The sequence below is a fragment of the Macaca mulatta genome, chromosome 3 (assembly GCF_049350105.2).
Source record: "Macaca mulatta isolate MMU2019108-1 chromosome 3, T2T-MMU8v2.0, whole genome shotgun sequence".
Lineage (NCBI taxonomy): Eukaryota > Metazoa > Chordata > Mammalia > Primates > Cercopithecidae > Macaca > Macaca mulatta.
The window spans coordinates 84,613,143-84,636,595 of record NC_133408.1 but is presented as its reverse complement, the minus strand read 5'-3'; the positions used below and the strand labels follow the sequence as shown (position 1 = coordinate 84,636,595).

General features: G+C 41.5%; 1 protein-coding gene and 1 long non-coding RNA gene across 4 annotated transcripts in view; one reads left to right on the top strand and one right to left on the bottom strand.

Annotated features, from left to right (window-relative positions):
• The window catches only part of COA1 (cytochrome c oxidase assembly factor 1), a 92,804-nt gene extending 81,116 nt beyond the window's left edge, over positions 1–11,688 (bottom strand). Inside the window, exon 1 of one of the 3 annotated variants that reach the window (XM_015133522.3) lies at positions 11,112–11,688. The gene's annotated coding sequence lies outside the window, so the exon portion shown is untranslated. 3 annotated transcript variants of the gene reach the window in all.
• Positions 11,689–11,719: 31 nt separating this feature from the next.
• On the top strand, positions 11,720–15,366 carry LOC114676927 (uncharacterized). Its single transcript, XR_013415369.1, has 2 exons — positions 11,720–11,997; positions 13,504–15,366. It is a non-coding gene; the product is annotated as an uncharacterized LOC114676927 (long non-coding RNA).
• The last annotated feature ends 8,087 nt before the right edge of the window (positions 15,367–23,453 follow it).

The following is a 23,453-nucleotide window of genomic DNA, read 5'->3' as shown; positions in this document are numbered from 1 at the left end:
AAATGTATTATTATTTATTTGTAAGAATAACTGTTAGCAGCAGATGAGTATAAAAACACATTTATTTATAAGATGGTAACAGCTATGAGACTGGTTGTTTAGATCACAAGCTTATCTCCTAGATGCTCTTGTCTCAGCTCCCAGAGATGTACACCTTAAGGTTTTAGTCGGTGTCGGCATGTCCTGCTCTTGCTTTCCACTTGACATCAGTGGAGCTCTAAGAACCAATCATATCTAATAGTATTGACTACTGATCTTTAATTCTCATGAAAATGATTCTGTTTTCCCAACTTGGAATTACCAGTAACTTTCCTCAGGGTTTGGGATTTAAAATAACATACAAGGCCAGGCGCGGTGGCTCAAGCCTGTAATCCCAGCACTTTGGGAGGCCGAGACGGGCGGATCACGAGGTCAGGAGATCGAGACCATCCTGGCTAACCCGGTGAAACCCCGTCTCTACAAAAAAATACAAAAAAACTAGCCGGACGAAGTGGCGGGCGCCTGTAGTCCCAGCTACTTGGGAGGCTGAGGCAGGAGAATGGCGTAAACCCGGGAGGCGGAGCTTGCAGTGAGCTGAGATCCGGCCACTGCACTCCAGCCTGGGCGACAGAGCAAGACTCCGTCTCAAATAAATAAATTAATTAATTAAATAAAATAAAATAACATACAAATTTCCTGAGAAATTCTGGGAGTGACTTCCCATATGGAAACACAACTTTATCCAGATCATCTGCTCTGAACCTCCAGAATCTGTCCCAAGGTGAATAGCATGCATTGGGAGAGTTGTTTCTTAGCAACATTTATCCAATCTTTCTTATTTCTTGTCTTTTGCACCCCAATTTTCAGAGACACCTGGCTTTGTTACTTCTTGAGCTTTATGAGGATTTAGAGGATAAATCTGGTTGGTTCATAATTTTTCCCTCTGGCAACTCAGGATTCATAAGTCTTGGGTGTCAGTTAATTTCAACTCATTCTTAGGCTTTTCAGAAATCTACACTGTGTTGATGTTGTCTGTTTTCCATGTCCATTGGGTCTTTACTGCAGTTTTAATGGAGTTTCAACAGGGAGCAAGATTAGAAGCACAGATTCAATCTACCAGGAATCTACTTTTTTTTTTTTTTTTTTGAGATGGAGTCTTACCCTTCGCCCAGGCTGGAGTGCAGTGGCGCGATCTCAGCTCACTGCAAGCTCCACCTCCCAGGTTCAAGCAATTCTCCTGCCTCAGCCTCGCAAGTAGCTGGGATTACATGCGCCACCACACCCAGCTAATTTTTGTATTTTCAGTAGAGATGAAGTTTCACCATGCTGGCCAGGCTGGTCTCGAACTCCTAACCTCAAGTGATCTGCCCAGCTCAGCCTCCCAAAGTGCTGGGATTACAGGCGTGAGACACCGCACCTGGCCAAGAAGAGCCTCTTAATAAATAAAACTATCTCCAGCAGGAATGAACTGCTTTGCGAAACAAGAAACTCAAGCACAGACTGCACAATTATCACTTATTAGGGATGCCACTAATAGCATCTAAGCCCCATATGGCTGTATAGTCCAACTGGCTGGTGAGGCAAGGCTGTCACACAGAAAAAACAAAGTTAATAAATAATGAAATGCTAGAAGAATGAAATTACAAAAATAAAGTCAAACTAAGCGAGAGCTACCAAATATAAAGGATTATCCACAGCTAACAGTATTACAGGTAATCACTGTCAAGTTCTAAATTTCCTTTTCTATTAGAACATAACTTTCCCCACACACAGCATCTGTACTCAGATGTGCATTTATCCCTAGATTCAATCTGAGGAGTTGAAAAGTGACAAAGGGATGGATGGCTTCCTGAATACTATGAAAATGTCCCCTGACCCACAAATTTCAATATACTATTAAGCATTTTTTTCATTACCTGAAATGTATGTTTGCTTACAAACAGGTTTCTTTGCATCTATTCTCCCCACCTCCTCCAATCAAGGAGCAAAGAGAACACCAGAGAAGCTGGAGCACAGTAAACAAGGGGAAACTAGCATGAGATGAAGCTATGAAAGAAGAGAGGCCAGATCACAGAACAGGGAGGAGGGAGGTATGTTGTGGGTCAAGTTAAATATTTGGGGTTTATTCTAAGTACAATAAAAAGTAAAAGGCCGGGCGTGGTGGCTCGCACCTGTAATCCCAGCACTTTGGGAGGCCAAGGTGGGCAGGTCACTTGAGGTCAGGAGTTCAAGACCAGCCTGGCCAACATGGTGAAACCTCATCTCTACTAAAAATATAAAAATTAGCCAGGCATGGTGGCAGGCACCTGTAATCCCAGCTACTCAGGAGGCTGAGGCAGGAGAATTGCTTGAAACCAGGAGGCAAGATTGCAGTGAGCCAAGATCGCACCACTGCACTCCAGCCGGGGCAACAAAGCGAAACTCTGTCAAAAAAAAAAAAAAAAAGGAAAAAAAGTTTCAATGCTCAATATATTTTTGTGTTTTGATTGTGGGAAGCAGTAACGTTGCATCCCTGCCTTTCCTCTTTATTAAGGGTTTTATCTAAGTATGATGGACTAGAAAGGATAAAATCAACACAGTCCCTTTTCTTTTTCTTTTTTTTTTTTCCAGAAACTTACAAACTTTCTCACAAACTTGTTTAGGAATAAAAACATGGGGAGTGACAAGATCAGATTTTACATTTTTTAAAAATGGCTGTTGTGTGAAAAATGGGGGTAATAATATATCCTGGCAAATCAATTAGGAAGCAGTATATCTAGGTGAAAAATCATTGTTCTTTTCAATGAGAGAGGTAGAGATGAAGTGGCCATATTTGAAAATATTTAGGAGGTAGAATTTAGAGAACACTGAGGGGTCTTAAAGTGACCCTGAATATTACTCAGGAGCATCTGGATGAATGGCAGCCCCAGTCCCTAGGGAAGTATATACTGCCAGACGTTAAGTTGCTGGAAGTATAAAGAAAAAAAGAATCCATTTTTTGGATGGGTTAGCTTTGAAAACCTGAGTCACCTAAGTGCAAATGTCTCACAAGCTTCCACTTCATCATTTCTCACTGAACATCTCCATTAAGGCTTCACAATCAGGAAGCTGGCAATTAGAACCTGTATCTTTCTTCCATGTCTGCTCCATTTACTGATCAATGCCACCAACTACCAGAGATGTTATAAAGGGATTCCTACACGTGATAGAGAAGGCTGAAACATAAAACATCTGAAGTCGCACTGATAAGACTCTATGACTCACAGATTCATCCACAACACTGGAGTTATTCCTGCCACAAAGGTTAACCTTAAGGAAAGAGTTAATTTATAATTCTGCAAACTCTGAAAACAAATACAAATGTATGAAGGAATACTTTATCCATAGACTGCTTTACTAGTAACATTATAAGGATAAGATGAATTTTGAAATAGACTTTAAAAAATAGTTTCAATAGTTAAATGTCAGTTCTTAATTAACCATCTTGATTTTCTGACATAAAAATGTACAGCAATTATTGTCCAGCTGACAAAAAGCCACAATCTTTATTAGTAAGTCCTATTATATAGCACAACACTGCCACCTGTTGGAAGACATTGCTAGCCAAATGTTTTTATTCCTAAACACTAAATGCATGAAAAAGTTTATGAATTTCTGAAAAAAAATGAAGAGCCTATGTTGACTTTATCCTTTCTAGCCCATCATGCTTAAATTAAATCCCTAATAAAGAGGAAAAGCAAGGACGCAATGTAACTGCTTCCCACAATAAAAACACAAAATGGTATTTACTTGTTGGTTTTGGTAACTTGGATGAGGGGAAGGTTTAACCATGCAGAGATAGCACTAGGGAGTTTTTGAGGTGAGGCAACTATTCTGCATCCTGACTATGGTGGTGGTTATACAAATCAGTACATGGGTTAAAATTTATAATATAAAAAGTTTATTTTGCTGTATGGTAATTTAAAAAAAAAAAAAAAACAGGGTAAGACAATACAAATACTCAGTACCATGGAAAAATCATAAGTTATAATGTGAAAGTATTCACATAAATTTCAAAGTTTTGCTACTTATAGCTGAAAGGCTTGAGGCCCAAAAACATTAGAAAAATTCTAATGTAATACTACGTGATGACTTAAATATGGATGTAGAATAGAAGTGTTTCTAAAGGCTACCATTGCACATCAGAAGTCAATCTTTGCCCCTAGCATATAACATTTCAACGAAAGGAACAATCTATAACCAAAAGTTAGGAGTATTCACCTTTGATTCTGGTAACTTTTATTTATTTATTTATTTATTTATTTATTTATTTTTTGAGACAGGGTCTCACTCTGTCACTCAGGCTGGAGTGCAGTCGTGCCACTGCAACTCACTGCAGCCTTGACCTCCCAGACTCAGGTGATCTTCCTACCTCAGCCTCCTGAGTAGCTGGGACCAAAGGTGTGCACCACCATGCCCGGCTAGTTCTTCTGTATTTTTAGTAGAGACATGGGGTTTCGCCATTTTGCCCAAGCTGGTCTCAAGCTGCTGGACTCAAGTGATCTGCCCACCCTGGCCTCCCAAAGTGCTGGGATTACAGGCATGAGCCATCACGCCTGGCTAGGAAATGCTTTTCCCTACAACAAAACGAGAGTCTTGTTCTGTCGCCCAGGCTAGAGTGTAATGGCACAATCTCAGCTCCCTGCAACCTCTGCCTCCCAGGTTCAAGCGATTCTTGTGCCTGGTGCCTCAGCCTGTGAGTAGCTAGGACTACAGGTACTTGCCACCAGGCCCAGCTAATTTTTATATTTTTAGTAGAGACAGGGTTTCACCATGTTGGCCAGGCTGGTCTGAACTCCTGACCTCAAGTGATCCGACTGCCTTGGCCTCCCAAAGTGCTGAGATTACCACGCCCATCTGGTACATCCTTTATGTGACTGTGTTTCATCTCCCTCAAAAAGCTGGTGCATAAACAGGGAAAGTTGAGTGCTTAGCATCTAAGTAATCTTGGTATTTGCTAGATCACTTATGAATGTAAGTGACATCAAAGTTCCATGAGATCTGGAACATCTAAATCCATCTGGGGACCTTTCCAGTGCATTTGCAAATGCCAAATGTCATAAGGCACCAAGAGCCCACAAGATAACAGATCACCAGATCAGAGTCCAAATGACAAAGAGACCCAAACTAAGAGCAAAAGTCACATTAACACACTAGTTCCTCCCATCTCTCCTGATAATATACTTGCTGTTAATAAAGTGATATTGGTTGTAAGAGCAATGATGGAATATTAAACTGAGACCTTATGAAAGATGTTGCAATGGGAGGGAGAGGTTGTTAGAGAAGGTGTAACACATAAAAATCCTCTACCCTTTATCCCTTAGGGCTGCCCTTAAGCCATCCTGTTCCCAGGATCTGGCAGCCACACGCAATCTTAGTTTTCTAAGTTTTGGTTGAGCCATACTGTTGTCTGTTTTTCTACATTTTCCCAGTCATACCTGGGAGGTCACAGCTATTCAAAGGGACTGCAGTACCCACAATAATTTGCAGTTCCAACAACAGGAAAATAGTTGAAAAAAGAATGATACAGTCGTAAAAGAGAATAATGCTGGTCATCTCCTAATCTTCAACTAACTAATGACATGGTTATCTTTGCACTGAGGAAGGTAAACTTGCCTGTCAGAAGCAGCAATAGTCACAGCACACCAGGGTAACTGCCAAAGCATCCAAATGGAGCAGTAGTATGATACCAGAACAATTCACAGACTTTTGGAACTATACAAGTTTGCAAACTCACCTCCATTTTAGAGTCTGTCATGATGGGTAATTTCCCCAAAAAGACTAAAAATACAGAAAGCATTAAGAAAAAAAAAAAGGCTAGGCGAGGTGGCTCACGCCTGTAATCCCAGCACTTTGGGAGGCTGAGGCAGGCGGATTGCTTGAGCTCAGGAGTTTGAGCCTAGCCTGGGCAACATGGCAAAAATCCCATCTCTATAAAAAATACAAAAATTAGCCGGGCATGGTAGCATGTGCCTGTAGCCCCAACTGCTGGAGGAGCTGAAGCAGGAGGATTACTTGAGCCCATGAGGTCAAGGCTGCAGTGAGCTATGTTCATGGCACTGCACTCCGGCCTGGGTGACAAGGTGAGACCCTGTCTCAAAAAACAACAACAACAACAACAAAATCTTGGATCATAGAGATGTTCAGGATTTGGAAAACTATCCAAGATAAACCTTTTATTTAGTGTGAACTGCAATAATTTTAAAACTCAAAGATCTCCAAGTCCTAATACAAAAACACCTACACCCCTTCAAGTAGGAAATGGCCCTTTAGAAAGGTAAATGTGATAATCCATGGCTAAATTACACAATTCTTTTAAATCTCATCTTTTATGTAAATAACAAAAACACTAAAGCGTACGGGCAGTTCCTTAAAAATCAAAAGAATTACCCTACAATCCAGCAATTCCACTTCTGGGTACGTATACCTAAAAGAACTGAAAGCACAGCCAGGCATGGTGGTTCACACTTGTTATCCCAGCACTTTGGGACGCTGAGGTGGATGGATCCCTTGAGGTGAGGAGTTCAAGACCAACCTGGCCAACACAGCAAAACCCTATCTCTACTAAAAATATAAAAATTAGCCAGCGTGATGGTGCATGCCTGTAGTCCCAGCTACTCAAGAGGCTGAGGCAGGAGAATCACTTGAACCATAAGGCGGAGGTTGCAGTGAGCCAAGATCACACCACTGTACTCCAGCCTGGGAGACAGAGCAAGACTCCATCTCAAAGAAAAAAAAAAATAATAATAATTGAAAGCAGGAACTCAGACATTTGTATACCAATGTTCATAGCAACACTATTCACAATAGCCAAAAGGTGGCAACAACCCAAATATCTATCGACTAATGAATGGATAAACAAAATGTGTTCTATGGAATACAATGTAATATTATTCAGTCTTTAAAAAGAAGAAAATTCTAACACATGCCACAACATGAATTAACCTTGAAGACATGCTACATAAAATAAACCAGACACAAAAGGACAAATATTTTATGATTCCACTTTTATGAGGACCCTAGAAGAGTCATATTCATAGAGACAGAAAATATAATGGTAGTTGCCAGGGGCTGGAGAGAGGGAGGAACAGAGATTTATCATTTAATGGGTGCAGCGTGTGGAGATAAAAGTGTTCTGGGTCGGGTGCAGTGGTTCATGCATGTAATCCCAGCACCTTGGGAGGCTGAGGTGGGCAGATCACCTGAGGTCAGGAGTTCAAGACCAGCATGACCAACATGGAGAAACCCCGTCTGTACTAAAAATACAAAATTAGCTGGGCATGGTGGCGCATGCCTGTACTCCCAGCTATTCGGGAGGCTGAGGCAGGAGAATCACTTGAACCCAGGAGGTGGAGGTTGCGGCGAGCCGAGATCACGTCATTGCACTCCAGCCAGGGCAACAAAGAAAAAAGTGTTCTGGAGGTAGATGGTGGTTATGGTTACCCAACAATGAGAAAGTACTTAATGGCACTGAACTGTACCTTTACAAATAGTTAAAATGGTCAATTTTATGTTACATATATTCTATCACAATTTTTAAAAAGAAAAGACAAAACACTGAAACAAGAAGCACAGAGTTCTAACTGGAATCAAGCCATGGTGAAAGAATGAAATTTTGGCCATTATATGTAAACAGAGAGATGCAATTTTTTTCTGGAAGCTATTGTACATCACTTCCCTTAGATTGTCAAAATGCTCAGTTTCTAAAAATACTTTTACTACTGGCTGGGCGCAGTGGCTCACACCTATAATCCCAACACTTTGGGAGGCCAAGGCGGTGAGGTCAGTAGTTCCAGACCAACCTAGTCAACATGGTGAAACCCCGTCTCTACTAAAAACACAAAAATTAGCTGGGAGTGGTGGCAGCCTCCTGTAATCCCAGCTACTCAGGAGGCTGGGGCAGGAGAATCACTTGAACCCAGGAGGCAGAGGTTGCAGTAAGCTGAGATCACACCATTGCACTCCAGTCTGGGTACCAAAGCGAAACTCCGTCTCAAAAAAAAAAAAAAAAAAAAAATATATATATATATATATATATACACACACACACACATATGTATATAACTACTACTGCCTTTTAACCAATAAAATTTTTAAAAAATTACAATGTTAACAGGATTTTATAAAACTAATTTTTCCAACACGCCCCAAACAATACAGAACACAATAGTTACACTCAACCTCTGCATACATTAAATCTTCAAATAAATACCTGCTAGTATGAAAAAAGTACCTAATATTTGGTGACCAACTGTCCAATATGGCTCTCACAAATCTAATGCAGTATATGAAACATGAACAAGAGAATAAAAGAATAACTTCTTAGAGTCTGTTTAAAGTAGAGAGTTAAATGAACAAAGTTGAAGCAGATCATGGCATATTTTTCAAGGCAGAGAGACAGGGAGGCACCAATGTCTGAAACAATGAACACTATTAGGCTAAACATAACACCAGGGACTCAGATGTCACACTAACTGGGAAGTACTATGTCAGTTTCTCTAACTCCTATAATTAAAGAACAATATTCTAAACTACTGGCCAGAAGGCTTTTAGAGGAAAAGTCCTGACTACACAAAAATGTAAAACAACAGTATAGTAAAAAAGATAAAACAAAGTTAACTAAATAGATTGAAGATATCTGCCACATACCCAACAGTCAATGGCTTAATATTCCTGCACGAAGAAACTCCTAAAAATCAATAAAGACAGATAAAACTCAATACGCAATGGCAAATTACAAAGTTTCCCCTTGCTTCATTTTTCGAGTCTTAAAACACTCCTCACAGGTTCTTTCACAGCATTTTTCCTGGGCCTGGCCTCCCATGTAGCTGTCGGAAAACCATCACTCTCTAAACTACAATCACACACCCACAAGGAGGTCTCCAAGGCTACTAAAAGTTAATCTCATGTGCTTTTCATCTAAAAGAACGGTAGCATAATCTAAAAGACTGTCACATATCTGATAAATGACTTGTATCTAGAATATATAAAGAACTCTTGCAACTCAATTACAAAAAAGAACCTAATTTAAAAATGGGCAAAGGATCTGAGCAGACATTTCTCCAAAGAAGATACATAAATGGGCAATAAGCACTTGAAAAGATGCTCAACATCATTAGCCATCAGGGAAACGCGATTTGAAACCACAATATTTTCAAAAAGTTAGGAGATTTTTAATGGTTGCAACACAAAGAAAAGATGAATGTTTGAGGTGATGGACATGCTAATTACCTGATTTGATCATTACACATTGTATACATTTATCAAAATAACATTCTGTAGTCCCTAAATATGTACAATTACTACATGTCAACGAAACAAAAAATGAAAACACGATGACACACACTTCACACCCACTAGAATGGCCAGAATCAGAAAGACAGATAATGACAAGTGTTGGCAAGGAGTGAGAAATCAAAACCCTAATACACTACTGGTGAGAATGTTAAAAAGATGCACACTGATGCTTTGGAAAACAGTCTGACCGTTTCTTAAAATGTTAAACAGAGATACCATATGACCCAGCCATTTCACTCCTAGGCACATATGCAAGAGAAATGAAAACATGGTATGTCCACACAAAAACCTGTAGGTGAATGTTCACAGCAGCATTATACATAATAGCCAAAAGGTGGAAACAATCCAAACGTCCACTAACTAATGGAAAATAAATCGTGGTAATACCTATAAAATAAAAGATTAACCAGCAATTAAAGAAGTACTGACACATGCTATTAAATACAACACAGACGAACATGAATGTTAAGTAAAAGAAGCCAGCTGAAAAAGACCACATGCTGTATGATTTCACTCACATGAATAATCCAGAACAGTCAAATATACAGTCAGTCAATTCATAGTTGCTTAGGGCTTAGAATGGGGAGTGGGGATGGGGAAGTCAGGTGAGCCTGCTGAATAAGTACAGGGTTTCTTTTTGGAGTGATGAAAATGTTCGAAAATTGTTCCAATATGGCTCTCACAAACTGAATGCAGCACATTAAACATGAACAAAAGAATACAAGAATAACTTACTGCAGTCTGTCTGAAATAGACTTAATAAAATTAAACCAACTAATGAAGTTGAAGAAGATTACAGCATATTTTGTGATGATGGTTGTACAACCTTGTGAATGTACTAATTACTTTTAGGTTTGGTTTTGTTTTTTATTTTTTATTTTTTTTTTTTGAGACGGAGTCTAGCTCTGACGCCCAGGCTGGAGTGCAGCGGCGCGATCTCAGCTCACCGCAAGCTCCGCCTCCCGGGTTCATACCATCCTCCTGCCTCAGCCTCCTGAGTAGCTGAGACTACAGGCGCCAGCCACCACGCCCGGCTAATTTTTTGTATTTTTAGTGGAGACGGGGTTTCACCGTGTTAGCCAGAATGGTCTCGATCTCCTGACCTCGTGATCCGCCCACCTCAGCCTCCCAAAGTGCTGGGATTACAGGCGTGAGCCACCGCTACATTTTAAATGGTGAATTCTATGGTGGGTGAACTATGTGTCAGAAAGTTGTTTTATTTTTTTAAAGGACTGAAGACTGTTTTGTTTTGTTTTGTTTTCATTTTATCCCATTTTTTAAAACAGTGCCTAGCAATATTATGAATTCAATCGATTTTGGCTAAATGTTAAAACAAAAATAAAAACTTGGGTAAACCATATGAAACTTTGCCGTATCTAAAGTTATTAAATTACTGTAAACTGGCATGGTGGGAGCATAATATGAGTGTACCTGCAGGTGTGTTTTCCATGAAAGTAGCAAAGACTGAAAAATTCAGCAGAATCAAGACCCCGAAGGCCCCTTAAGTTAGGCTAAGAAATGTGTATTATCCTGAAGGCAACGGGAAGTCCAGGAAGATTCTGAGGACAGAAATAACACAATCAGATATGTTTTAAACGTGCAAGTGTAAGCGAAGAGTTGCTACTTCTATCCAAAAGTGAGGCACCATTTCCCCCAGGGGAAAATGGGAAGGAATTAGGGGAAGACTGGAGAAACAGGTTATCAAATTATCAGAATCTCCATAGATTTTTAAAAATTACACAGCATCCACCCCAAACACACATACAGACTGACAGGCACTGATACATACATCCAATGTCCCCTACACAGAAACTCACTTTTGTAGTCAGCTCCTGTTGGTAGGGTTTTTCTGTCATTCAAGTGTGGCGGGGACAAAAAGTATTATAACCACTAAACCAGATAATTCTTTCCTACAATAATGTGGGCAGCGTACTCCCCAGGTGTTGAAATTTAGTACTACCAACAAAAGTACCCAGTCCCAACTCTTCGAGAGGACCCCAACTCTTTACAGTGTGCTGTTGGGGATGCCCAGCAAAAACTGCAGGACAAAGTCAACGTTAGCTCGACACAGTCTCCTAACTCCGAGCGGACGGAGCCAGCGCGGGTTACCAGGAGCCAAAGAAGCAGCGCAGGGAGGTCGCGACCCGGAGCCGGCGCGAACCTCCGCGATGTGACCCGTGAGGGAACTCTCCAAGCAGCAGAGCACCCCGCGCGCGAAGGCGGCCGCCCGGATTGCAGAAACAAACGCTTCTCGCTGGCGGGGGAAGACGGAGACTCTTACTGCCGCAGGAGACTAACCTGTGAGCAACAGAACCACCACGCTGTGGAGAGTGTGAGCAGTTCTTCCAGGCGTGGGGGGAGCACGGGTAAATGACCGCGGTCCGGCGCGCCAGCGGGGAGCAGTCGAGACTTCCGGCGTCTGCAGCTCGCAGGGCTAGAGCGTCGAATCGGGGCAACCGGAGGCTTCAGCTCACACCGGATTGTAAATGCTAACGCGGGTCTTAGGGCCGGCGGATCCAGGACTTAGGTCGCCGGGACTTGTGGCTTCTGCTTCTCAGACGTTCGGACTCGCGCTGGGAAGGGGTTCGCCTCCCCTGGTCCCCGCTTTTTTTTTTTTTTTCTGCGTCCGGTTATTGCAAATGCATTCAGTCCAGTAGCACTAACCCAGGAAATTTAAGCACCGGCTCACGTTATTTCTCGCAGGTATGTGGCGCTTCCGCTGGCCTCTAAGGACACAAAGCCCCGGGCCGTCTGACCCCCACTCCAGCACTGAAATCCATGCCGCCCCGTTCAGCTGACAAATTTGGCAGCACTAAATTTTATTTTATTCTACAAATTGAGTGCCCAGTTAACACCAGGGAGTACCGGGGTAAGAAAATTTCAGAAGTCAGGTGGATAATAATAGCATTTACCTCATAAGTTTGTTATGAGGATGTAAAGCGCTTAGAATAGTGTCTGGCACTTTGTAGGCGCTCAGTGAATGTTAGCTATTTTTTTTTTTTTTTTTTGAGACGGAGTCTTGCTCTGTCGCCCAGGCTGGAGTGCCGTGGCCGGATCTCAGCTCACTGCAAGCTCCGCCTCCCAGGTTCACGCCATTCTCCCGCCTCAGCCTCCCGAGTAGCTGGGACTACAGGCGCCCGCCACTTCGCCCGGCTAGTTTTTTGTATTTTTTAGTGGAGACGGGGTTTCACCGTGTTAGCCAGGATGGTCTCGATCTCCTGACCTCGTGATCCACCCGTCTCGGCCTCCCAAAGTGCTGGGATTACAGGCTTGAGCCACCGCGCCCGGCCCACTATTATCATCTTAATGTCAAGCTTGAAATCCAGTATCTTTCCTCTGCGAAGCCATGACTCCAAGACTAATTAACTTTGGACTAAGGCATTTTTAAACTCTTGATCACACATCCCTATCACAAAAAAAAAAAAAAAAAAAATTTACATGTATCATGTATGGCATTAATATATTATGCATGCTATAAAACTTTCACAAGACATCAAACTTTTTTTAAGTGAGGTAAAAACAATTTTTAAACTTTTTAAAAAAACTGCTAACAGAAGTTCTTTTCTTCCTACACAATTAGGTTGCCAAACATACATTCTATCACTCTGGAATCCACTAGCTAAATGAGAACATTATCAAAGCAACCTACCGTTCAATTCTGAGTTCCCAGAATGTTTCTTTTCCAAAGAATTAATAGAAACTAATCAGACTGTGAGATACTTGAACCATAAGGACTATTTAAATGGTTCTTAGAGAAAAAGAAGAAATAAAATAGGCATCCACTGAGTAATATTCATTGATGCAACATTGACTATTGACTTCTTACATTTTCAAAGAAAGAGATTGAGATTATAATACCTTACACCAAGCTTAATAGTTCAAAGAATAAATCAACTAATAAAAAGCTTATGAGGTTTGGTATATGTGCATTTCATACAACATTCATGAAAATGAACCCCAAATCAGTTAGCTCCTGTTCTGTACCAGACAGAGAAATATGTTTACTTTGTACGTAACAAAACATTAAAGAGGCTTTTCTGACCATTTGCTTGAAAACTCATAACTTAGCATTTCTATCACTGGACTTAAATCTGCTAAAGTTTTCGTCTAAATTTTACATTAAAAACAAAACTCTATAGTGAATAATGTTACCTACCCAATATTCATTTTCCTCTAACTCCTTTGTACTAAAATCCTTATTTCATTCAGATAGCTGCCCTATTCCAGAATCAAAATGATACTGATTAAAGCAGTCATCATACAGAATTTTTTTGGAAATATTTGCTGATCAAGGAATGAGTATATGACCCAAGTTGGCTCAATCTGACTGAAGGAAAGGACCACTATTTCATGCTCAGGAGAATTCTGATATACTGTCTTCTTGAGGTGGAAACATCTATCCCACACTGTCATTAACAGCCATCCTGCCCATCACGAGGAATAAAACTGATGGACCAATGCTGAGGACAACTGAACAAAGTTATAAAATGATGTCCTTGGTGACATCATTCCAAACCTGGAGCTCACCCTGTATCTGAACGCCTTGTAGGGATGTCTAATAAGTTTCCTTATTATTTTTGTTTCTTGTTTTTCTGAGACTGAGTCTCACTCTGTCTCCCAGGCTGGAGTGCAGTGGCACAATCTCAGCTCACTGCAACGTGCACTTCCCAGGTTCAAGCGATTCTCCTGCTTCAACCTCCCAAGTAGCTGTAACTACAGGCATGCACCAACAAACCTGGCTAACTTTTGTATTTTTAGTTGAGAAGGGGTTTCACCATGTTGGCCAGGCTTCTCTTGAACTCCTGACCTCAGTGATCCACCCACCTCAGCCTCCCGGAGTGCTGGGATCCTTACTGTTTTCTGATAAAGATGCCATAAAGATTAAATGGGTTAAAATAGTGCTGGTCATATTGTAAGTATTGTAAGAGTGCTTAATAAATTTTAGTTATTATTAACTCACCTTAAGTCAGGGATTCTGTTTCTTATAGCCAGAAGTACTCATCAAATACACAGTCTACCCTTCTTTTTCTATATATTTAAAGAAAGGGTCTGTTTTGATACTTCTCAACTTCTAAGGAGTCAGGGAAGGGGTAGGAGGTGGAGAGAGGAGGGACTGACTATAATGCCATATGAGGGGTACTTTTAAGTGGTTAAATGGCCACTTTGAGAAATTCACTCAAGAGCAGCAGGATCCTAGAACTATAAAATCTGAATGGGGTTACTACACATCGTGGTTGTATGTATACATGAAAGTATCATTTCCTGCATATTAATATCGTGATCCACTGCCTTACTAAGTTGCTTTATTGTTTGGAGTTCATTCTCGTAGAGTTTCTAGGATTACAATCTTATCATTCAAATAGTTTTACCTACTTCTTTCCAAGTTTTATACCTCTACTTTCTCATATCTAATTGCTTTGGCTAGTATCTCCAGTAAAATATTTAATAATAATAATGACGGTAGACGTTTATGTCTTATTCCTATCTTTAATGAGATATCTCTAGAATTTTCCCATTAAGCATGATGTTGGTTTTAAGGACCGAAGTAGATATCTTTTATCATGTTAAGGAACTATCCACCTATTGAGAGAATGAAGAAAATGTTGGCATAAGAGCTTTGAGAAAACAAAGCATTGAGCATGCCATAGTGTCCTGTCATAAAAATAAGTAAAAGTTAGACAGTATTTACCTCAAAGACACTAAGAAAATTAACATTAGCTAGATTGGTATGAATGTCCTTTCTTGCTTATCTTCCTACCAGCATGAAATTCAGTCCTGCCTAGTTTGTTTACAAGAAATTCACCTGTGATATCCTGATTTTTAACCCTGAAAAAGTTATTTATCTCTTACAATATGTCCTGTTTAATGTAAAGTTAATGCTTGCTCTAATGTTTTTTGTTTTTTGCTTTTGTGTTTGCTTTTACATGTACTCCAAGTACATGCTCTACATGTTTATTATAGAAAATCATGTGCACTTCCTATAGTTTTGTTATAAGAAATTGTAGCTGTTCAGATATGCTGGTTGCAAAAAGTAAGGGACATTTTATAATAATAATTGGATTAGATCATCAAGAAGATATAACAGTCTTAAATTTGTGTGAATCTGGCCAGGCGCAGTGGCTCACACCTGTAAGCCCACCACTGTGGGAGGCTGAGGCGAGTGGATCATGAGGTCAGGAGGAGTTCAAGACCAGCGTGACCAACATGGTGAAACCCCATCTCTACTGAAAATACAAAAATTGGCCAGGTGTCATAGTGCGCACCTGTAATCCCAGCTACTCAGGAGGCTGAGGCAGGAGAATCGCTTGAACCTGGGAGGCAGAGGTTGCAGTGAGCCAAGATTGCACCACTGCACTCCAGCCTGGGCAACAGAGCAAGACTCTGTCTCAAAAAAAAAAAAAAAAAAATTGTTTGGAACTAATAGCAGAGCTTCAATAAATGTGAAGCAAAGACCGAAAGGACAATTCAAAAAACTTGAAATTGTAGGCCCTGTACGGTGGTTCACACCTATAATCCCAGCACTTTGGGAGGCCGAGGCGGGCAGATCATGAGGTCAGGAGTTCAAGACTAGCCTGACCAACAGGGTGAAACCCCATCTGTACTAAAAATACAAAAATCAGCCAGGCATGATGGCACGCACCTGTAATCCCAGCTACTCAGGAGGCTGAGGCAGGAGAATTGCTTGAACCCAGGAGTTGGAGGTTGCAGTGAACCGAGATCGCAGCACTGCAGTCCAGCCTCAGTGACAGAGACTCCATTAAAAAAAAAAAAAAAGAAAAGAAAAATTGAAAATTGTAGTGGAGATTTCATCTCTCAGCAATTAATAGAAAAACTAGACAAAAAAAATCAGTAAGTGCATAAAAAACCGGAGCAACACTACTAACCAACTTGACCTATTTAATGTTTATAGAACACTCCATAAATAGCTAAATGCACCTTTTAAGTGTGTAGAATATTTGTATGCTAGTTCATAAAATAAACATTGATAAATTTAAATAGATTGAAATTGTATACAGTATGTTGTCTTATAATTATAAATCAATAACAGATATGTGGAAAACCCAAATATTTTGAAATTAAGTAATACACTTCTTTTGAAATTAAGTACACACTTTGACTCGGGTCAAATTAGTAATGGTAAAGGAAACAAGCATATTTTGAACTGAATAAAAATATATATCAAAAAGCATTGAATGCAGTTAAAGTAGTGCTTTCTTTAGAGAGGAAAATTATAGCATTACATGCTTAATATAAGGAATAAAAATATAAGAAAAGAAAAAGTATAAGTTAAATTATTTTAGCTTCCACTTTAAGAAATTAGGGGGAAAACTAAAAATAATAGAAAATGAAATAATAAAGATAATTTTGGAAATCAATTAAATAAAAGAGCTAGTTCTTTTTTCAGTTTATTTATTTATTTTTGAGATGAAGTCTTGCTACATTGCCTAGGCTGGTCACAAAATTCTGGGCTCAAGCAATCCTCCCACCTCAGCCTTTGGAGTAGCTGGGGATTACAGGCACTCAATATTGCACCCAGCTAAAACAGCTGGTTTTTTTAAAAGACCTGTAGAATCCAGCCCTATGGGGCTTAGCGGGTGTTCTCCCTGTGTGCAGAGACAAGAGATTGTAATAAATAAAGACACAAGACAAAGAGATAAAGAGAAAGCAGCTGGGCCCAGGGGACCACTCCCATCAAGATGCAGAGACCGGTAGTGGCCCCGAATGGCTGGGCTAGCTGACATTTACTGCATACAAGACAAGGGGGCAGGGTAAGGAGGGTGAATCTTCTAAGTGATTGACAAGGTGAAGCAAGTCACATGATCATAGTACAGGGGGCCCTTCCTTCTTAGGTAACCAAAGCAGAGAAAAAAAAGAGAAGGCAGCATACATCAGCATCTTCTATGCACTTATAAGAAAGACTTTAACTTTTTAAGACTTTCACTTTTTCTTCTACCGCTATCTACCACGAACTTCAAAGAGGAACCAGGAATACGGGAGGAACATGAAAGTGGACAAGGACCATGACCATTGAAGCACAGCACCACAGGGAGGGATTTATGCCTCCGGATGACTACGGGCAGGCCTGGATAATATCCAGCCTTCCAAAAAAAGCTGGTAGAGCAGAGTGTTCCCTGACTCCTCCAAGGAAAGGAGACTCCCTTTTGCGGTCTGCTAAGTAACAGGTGCCTTCCCAGACACCGGCATTACCACTTGACCAAGGAGCCCTCAAGCGACCCTCATGTGGGCATGACAGAAGGCTCACCTCTTGCCTTCTAGGTCACTTCTCACAATGTCCCTTCAGCACCTGACCCTATACCCACCGGTTATTCCTAGATTATATTAATAATGCAACAAAGAGTAATGTTAAAAGCTAATGATTAATAATGCTTATAATAATGATTGATAATTGTCCATGATCATCTCTGTATCTAATTTGTATTATGGCTATTCTCATTCTAACTATTTTCCTTATTATAATGAAACAGTTTGTGCTTTCAGTCTCTTGCCTCAGCACCTAGGTGATCCTCCACCCACAAGACCAATAAAATTGGTAAACCTCTAGCTAAACTGATCAGTCAAAAGAAAGAGAGAGAGAACACAAATTACCAATATCAGGAATGAAAGAAGAAAAATCAGTAGAGATCAGTAGAGACATTAGAAGAAAAATAAGGAGTTCTGTTTCTGGTTACAACTGAGTACCTCCTATTGGACCGTTCTTCCCATAGATAAAAACTAAAAACTCTGGACGAAGTACAAAAAATAACTACCTGAAGATACTGGAGAACACCCTAAGAAGGTAGATACCAGAGGGAAGTTGATGCTGGGAAGAAAGGAATGGGACCCAAGGAGTTTCCCATTGTCATGGGTTTTCTGCTTGAGGACAGGGCCCAGTTGTTACTCTCAATCTTACTGGCTTCAAAAACCAGAAGACAGAGTTTGGGATACATAGCACATCTGGAAAGTGGGGGAAAATCCAAGAAAGGAAATCACGCAAGAAGGAAAGAAGTCAGAGAGAAGGAAAACCAAACTATTTGTATGTGTATGAGCTGCCCACATTTCTGGCTGACACCTGAAACATACATGTGTCAAACATTTTGAGCCATCTAAGACTCAAAAACTGAAGGGAGGCCAGGCACAGTGGCTCACTCCTATAAAGCTAGCACTTTGGTAGGCCAAGGCAGGAGGATTGCTTGGAACCAGGAGTTCAAGATCAGCTTAGGCAAGATAGCAGGACCTCATCTCTAAACAAACAAAATTGTTTTTTAATAGCCAAGTATGGTGGCACACGCCCGCAGTCCCAGCTACAGATGTGAGGCTGAGGTGAGAGGATTGCTTGAGCCCAGGACTTCGAGGTTATAGTGAGCTATGATTGCACCATTGCATTCCAGCTAGAGCAACAGTGAGATAAGGAAGGAAGGAGGGAGGGAGAGCAAATTAACAATATCAGGTATGAAAGAGGAGTTATTACATATCCTGCAAGCATTAAAAGTTCTGAAGATGGTATGACCTTCACAGATGTCCTGAAATGAAGCAAAAGGTTAAACTTTAACAACCCCACATTGTATATCAGCCACTCCAGGAGGGAACCACGACCAAGGATGAAACAGTTCTTTTCCACTGAGGTAATTCCTGAAGGAAGCACCTAAGCGGTGGAGTAATGAGCATTTCATTCCTAGGCTATGCACCACAGCAACCACCATCCACCTATGAGAGGAAGGGAGGAAAATATTTGGAGACAGTCTGATTAGATCTAAGATGTACCAGTAGCCCAACAAAAGAACAAGAAAAAAATTAATTAGGCAAAGCATCGTGGAAGATGTCCTTTAAAAGTAGGATTTAGGCAATGGAAAAGAAGAGCATTTCCACCAAGGAAATACTGAGACAAAGCAGAGTTACAAAAAGGAGGAGATAATTTCTAAAATTCTTGAAACTTTATGTGGATTTCCAAATATCTTGTTTTTTTAAAAAAAAATTATTTTGAAATAATTATAGATTCACAGGAAATTTAGGAGAAAAAATGCAAAGAGCAGTCCTGTGTACCCTTCACCCAGTATTCTGCAGTAGTAACATCTTACATAGCTATACAACAACAGTGTTGAAACCAGTGACAGCAGTGGCTGCTGCCATCATGGCGACTGCAGCCGGGAAGCGTGGCTGGGGCTGCACATGCCATGGAGCCAGTGGGAGCCTTGCCCCTTCTGAGTTGGGACAGCTCCCAAACCACAGCTGCAGACCCAGGCCTCTTGCTCTAAGGATCAGGCAGGAACCCTGCCCTCCTGGGCAGAGCTACAGCCACCCAAACTGCAGCTGTGGATCCGAGTCTCCCTGTGCTCTTAGGGGAGCCAGAAACAGGCAGGATCTGCCCTCCCAGGTGCAGCTGCAGCTGCCCATGCCCACGGCTGCAGACGTGGGCCTCCTGGCTTCAGGAAGCAGGCAGGAGGTGGGGATAAGCAGGAGCCCTGCCCCTTCTGAGTTGGCAGGGTGGGAGCTCCCAGGTGCAGCTGTGGCCGCCCTCTTTCCTCCCCCTCGCCAACATCCCTGCAGGCTCGGGGGTGTCTTCTCCTGCTGCCTGGCCTCTCTCCGCTCCCAGCACCTGCTCTGATCTCTGACTGGGGATTGGGGCCGAGCCCTAGGGCCATGAATGGCAGCAGGAGGCAGATTAATTCCTGGGCAGAAAAGGGCAGGTCCCCAGTAAGGCCCCATCTTCAGGCCAGGGAGGGCCTGAAGACTGGGGGCCAGGCTGCCAGTCCCACCACCGGAGTGGGGACTCCTGGTGCCTCTTCTGGGTGCCCATGGCTGCTGATGGACCAATCAGCAGGCCCTTCCTCCCCTCTGAGGTCCATAAAGCCTTGGGCTCAGCCAGAGCAGGGCAGAGGATGGCCAGAGGAGGAAGAGGACAGAGAGAGGATGGGAGGACCAGCTGCAGAGAGGAGTACCCTCTCCACTGAGAGCTGCGGAGACGACCTGCTGGCAGAGAGGAGCTACCCTCTCTGGAAGAGCTCCGGAGACCTGCAGAGACATCCAAATGACTTGCCTACGGAGAGGAGCCACCCTCTCCAGGGCCTCCTCTCTGCTGAGAGCTGAACACTCAATGAGAAGACCTGCCTACAGAGAGTAGCTACCCACTCCTCTGAACTAGTCTAACACTAAATAAAACTCCTCTTCTTCACCCTTCACTTGCCTGCATACCTCATTCTTCCTGGACGCAGGACAAGAACTCAGGCAAAGGCGCCTCGGCCACAAAGGTTTCTGACCAGAAAAGTTGACACCCCAGAGATCCTGTAACACCAGGAAGTTGACATTGGTATGATCCACAAAATTTATTCAGATTTCACCAGGTTTTTTTTTTTTTGTTTTTTTTTTTTGTTTTTTTTTTTTTGAGACGGAGTCTCGCTGTGTCTCCCAGGCTGGAGTGCAGTGGCGTGATCTCGGCTCACTGCAAGCTCCGCCTCCCGGGTTCACGCCATTCTCCCACCTCAGCCTCCCAAGTAGCTGAGACTACAGGCGCCCGCCACCACGCCCGGCTAGTTTTTTGTATTTTTAGTAGAGACGGGGTTTCACCATGTTAGCCAGGATAGTCTCGATCTCCTGACCTCGTGATCCACCCGCCTCGGCCTCCCAAAGTGCTGGGATTACAGGCTTGAGCCACCGCGCCCGGCCAGATTTCACCAGTTTTGTATGCACATTTGTGTGTGTGTGTGTGTGTGTGTGTGTATGTGGTTCTATGCAATTTTATCACATTTCTATTCATCACCCCAGTTAAGATTCCAAACAATTTCATCACAAGGATCCCTGCTACTTCCCTTTCATAGCCACAGTCAATTCCTGTCTTTCCTGCCAGACCCTCTCTGTAAGCTCTAGCAACCACTAATCTGTTCTCCATCTCTATAACTTTATGGCAAGTATGCTGTCTTTTCAGTTACAATATAGCTTTCACTATAGCCAGTGTTACTTTGTGAGAACCTTGGTAGCATCTTCACCTTGGATTTTTAAAGCTTCTAATAAATTCCTTCAGTTAGTAGTCAGATTATCCAAGACACTTTATACCAAGGTTATTGCAAACCTACTGTCATTAAATTTCTATTCTCCAGTTCTTCCTCTTACTCTGAAAGATGATTTTTTCCAGTGCTTTACAAAACAACTACGACCAGCAGATGTGAGTGATTTTACCTTTTTTTTTTTTTTTTTTTTTTTTTGAGACAGATTCTCACTTTCTTACCCAGGCTGGAGTGCGGTGGCAAAATCTTGGCTTACTGAAATCTCCACCTTCCGAGTTCAAGCAATTCTCCTGCCGCAGCCTCCTAAGTAGCTGGGATTACAGGTGCCCACGACCACGACAGACTAATTTTTGTAGTTTTAGTATAGACAGGATTTTCCCATGTTGTCCAGGCTGGTCTCGAACTCCTGACCTCAGGTGATCCAACCACCTCGGCCTCCCAAAGTGCTGAGATTACAGGCATGAGCCACTGCACAAGACTGGGTAGTTTATAAGAAAATGGCTCACAGTTCTGCAGGCTATACAGGAAGCATAGTGCATCTGCTTCTGGGGAGGCTTCAGGGAGCTTTCAGTCATGGCAGAAGGCAAAGGAGGAAGCTAGAGTCTTACACAGCAGGAGCAGGAGCAAGAGAGAGAGTTGGAGGGAGGTGCTACACCCTTTTAAACTACCAGATCTCTTGAGAACTCACTATCACGAGGACAGCACCAAGAGAATGGTGCTAAACCATTCATGAGGAATCCACCCCCATGATCCAATCACCTCCCACCATACCTCACATCCAATACTGAGGATTACAATTCACCATGAGATGACAAACTATACCACCATTCTACTGGATGCAAAGTGGTATTTCATTTTGTTTTGTATTTGCATTTCCTTGATAAGTACTGGTGTTGAGCATCTTTTCAAGTGCTTATATATGTCTTCTTTGGAGAAATGCCTGTCTAGATCCTTCACCCCTTTTTAAATTGGTTTCTTGGTCTTTTTTAAAAAATGAGTTGCAATACTTCTTTGTATATTCTAGATACAAGTCCCTTATCAGATACATAATTTGCAAAAATAAAAAAATTATGTTATTCTATGAGTTGTCTTTTCACTTTCTTGATGGTGTTCTTTGAAGCACAAAAGATTACCAAAATTGATCACATTCTTTGTTATAAGAAAACTTATTTCCATAAAAGAAATAGAGAACGTTATTAAGAAACTACTTCCCAAAAGCACCAGGCCCAGATAGTTTCATAGAGAAATTCCACTGAACTTTCGAAGACCAAATAGTCCGAATGTTTTCTACATCATTCTAGAACATTGAAAAGGAAGAAAAACTTAACTCCTTTCATAAAGCAAGTGTAACACTGATACCAAACCAGATAAAGTCAGTGCTAAGAAAGAAAACTACAGGTCAATGTCATGAATATTGATGCAGAAGCATAAATATTAGCAAACGGAATCTAACAACACATTAAGAAAACAAGACGCTATGAATAAATGGATTTATTTCAGGATGCAACATTGGTCCAATATCAGGAAAAATTCACATGGTTCTTTCCATAAATGACGAAAATTAATGATAATAAATTATCATACCTTTTCATTATTTAAACAAAGAAACCTCTTAAGAAAAAAGGAATTGAAGGAGACTTTCCTAATATGACAACGTTTACACACATATGTACATATACACACACATTTTAGTTTTAAAGTCAATATCTTACTTAATGGGAAACACTGGAAGCATTTCCACCAGGATCAAAAACAAAGTAACTATTTTCACCATAATGTGACATTGTAGAGAGATATCCAATCGGTCAGAAGAATGAGTAACATATAAGTAACACTTTTTTTTTTTTTTTTTTTTAGGCAGGCTCTCACTCTGTCACCCAGGCTGGAGTGCAGTGGTGCAATCTCCGCTCACTGCAACCTCTGCCTCCCAGGTTCAAGCGATTCTCGTGCCTCAGCCTCCCAAATAGCTGGAACTATAGGCGCACACCACCATGACCAACTAATTTTTGTATTTTTCGGTAGAGATGGGGTTTCACCATGTTGGCCAGGCTGGTCTTGAACTCCTGGCCCCAAGTGATCTGCCAGTCTCAGCCTCCCAAAGTGCTGGGATTACAGGTGTGAGCCACTGTGCCCAACCATAACTATTTTTGTTTGCAGATG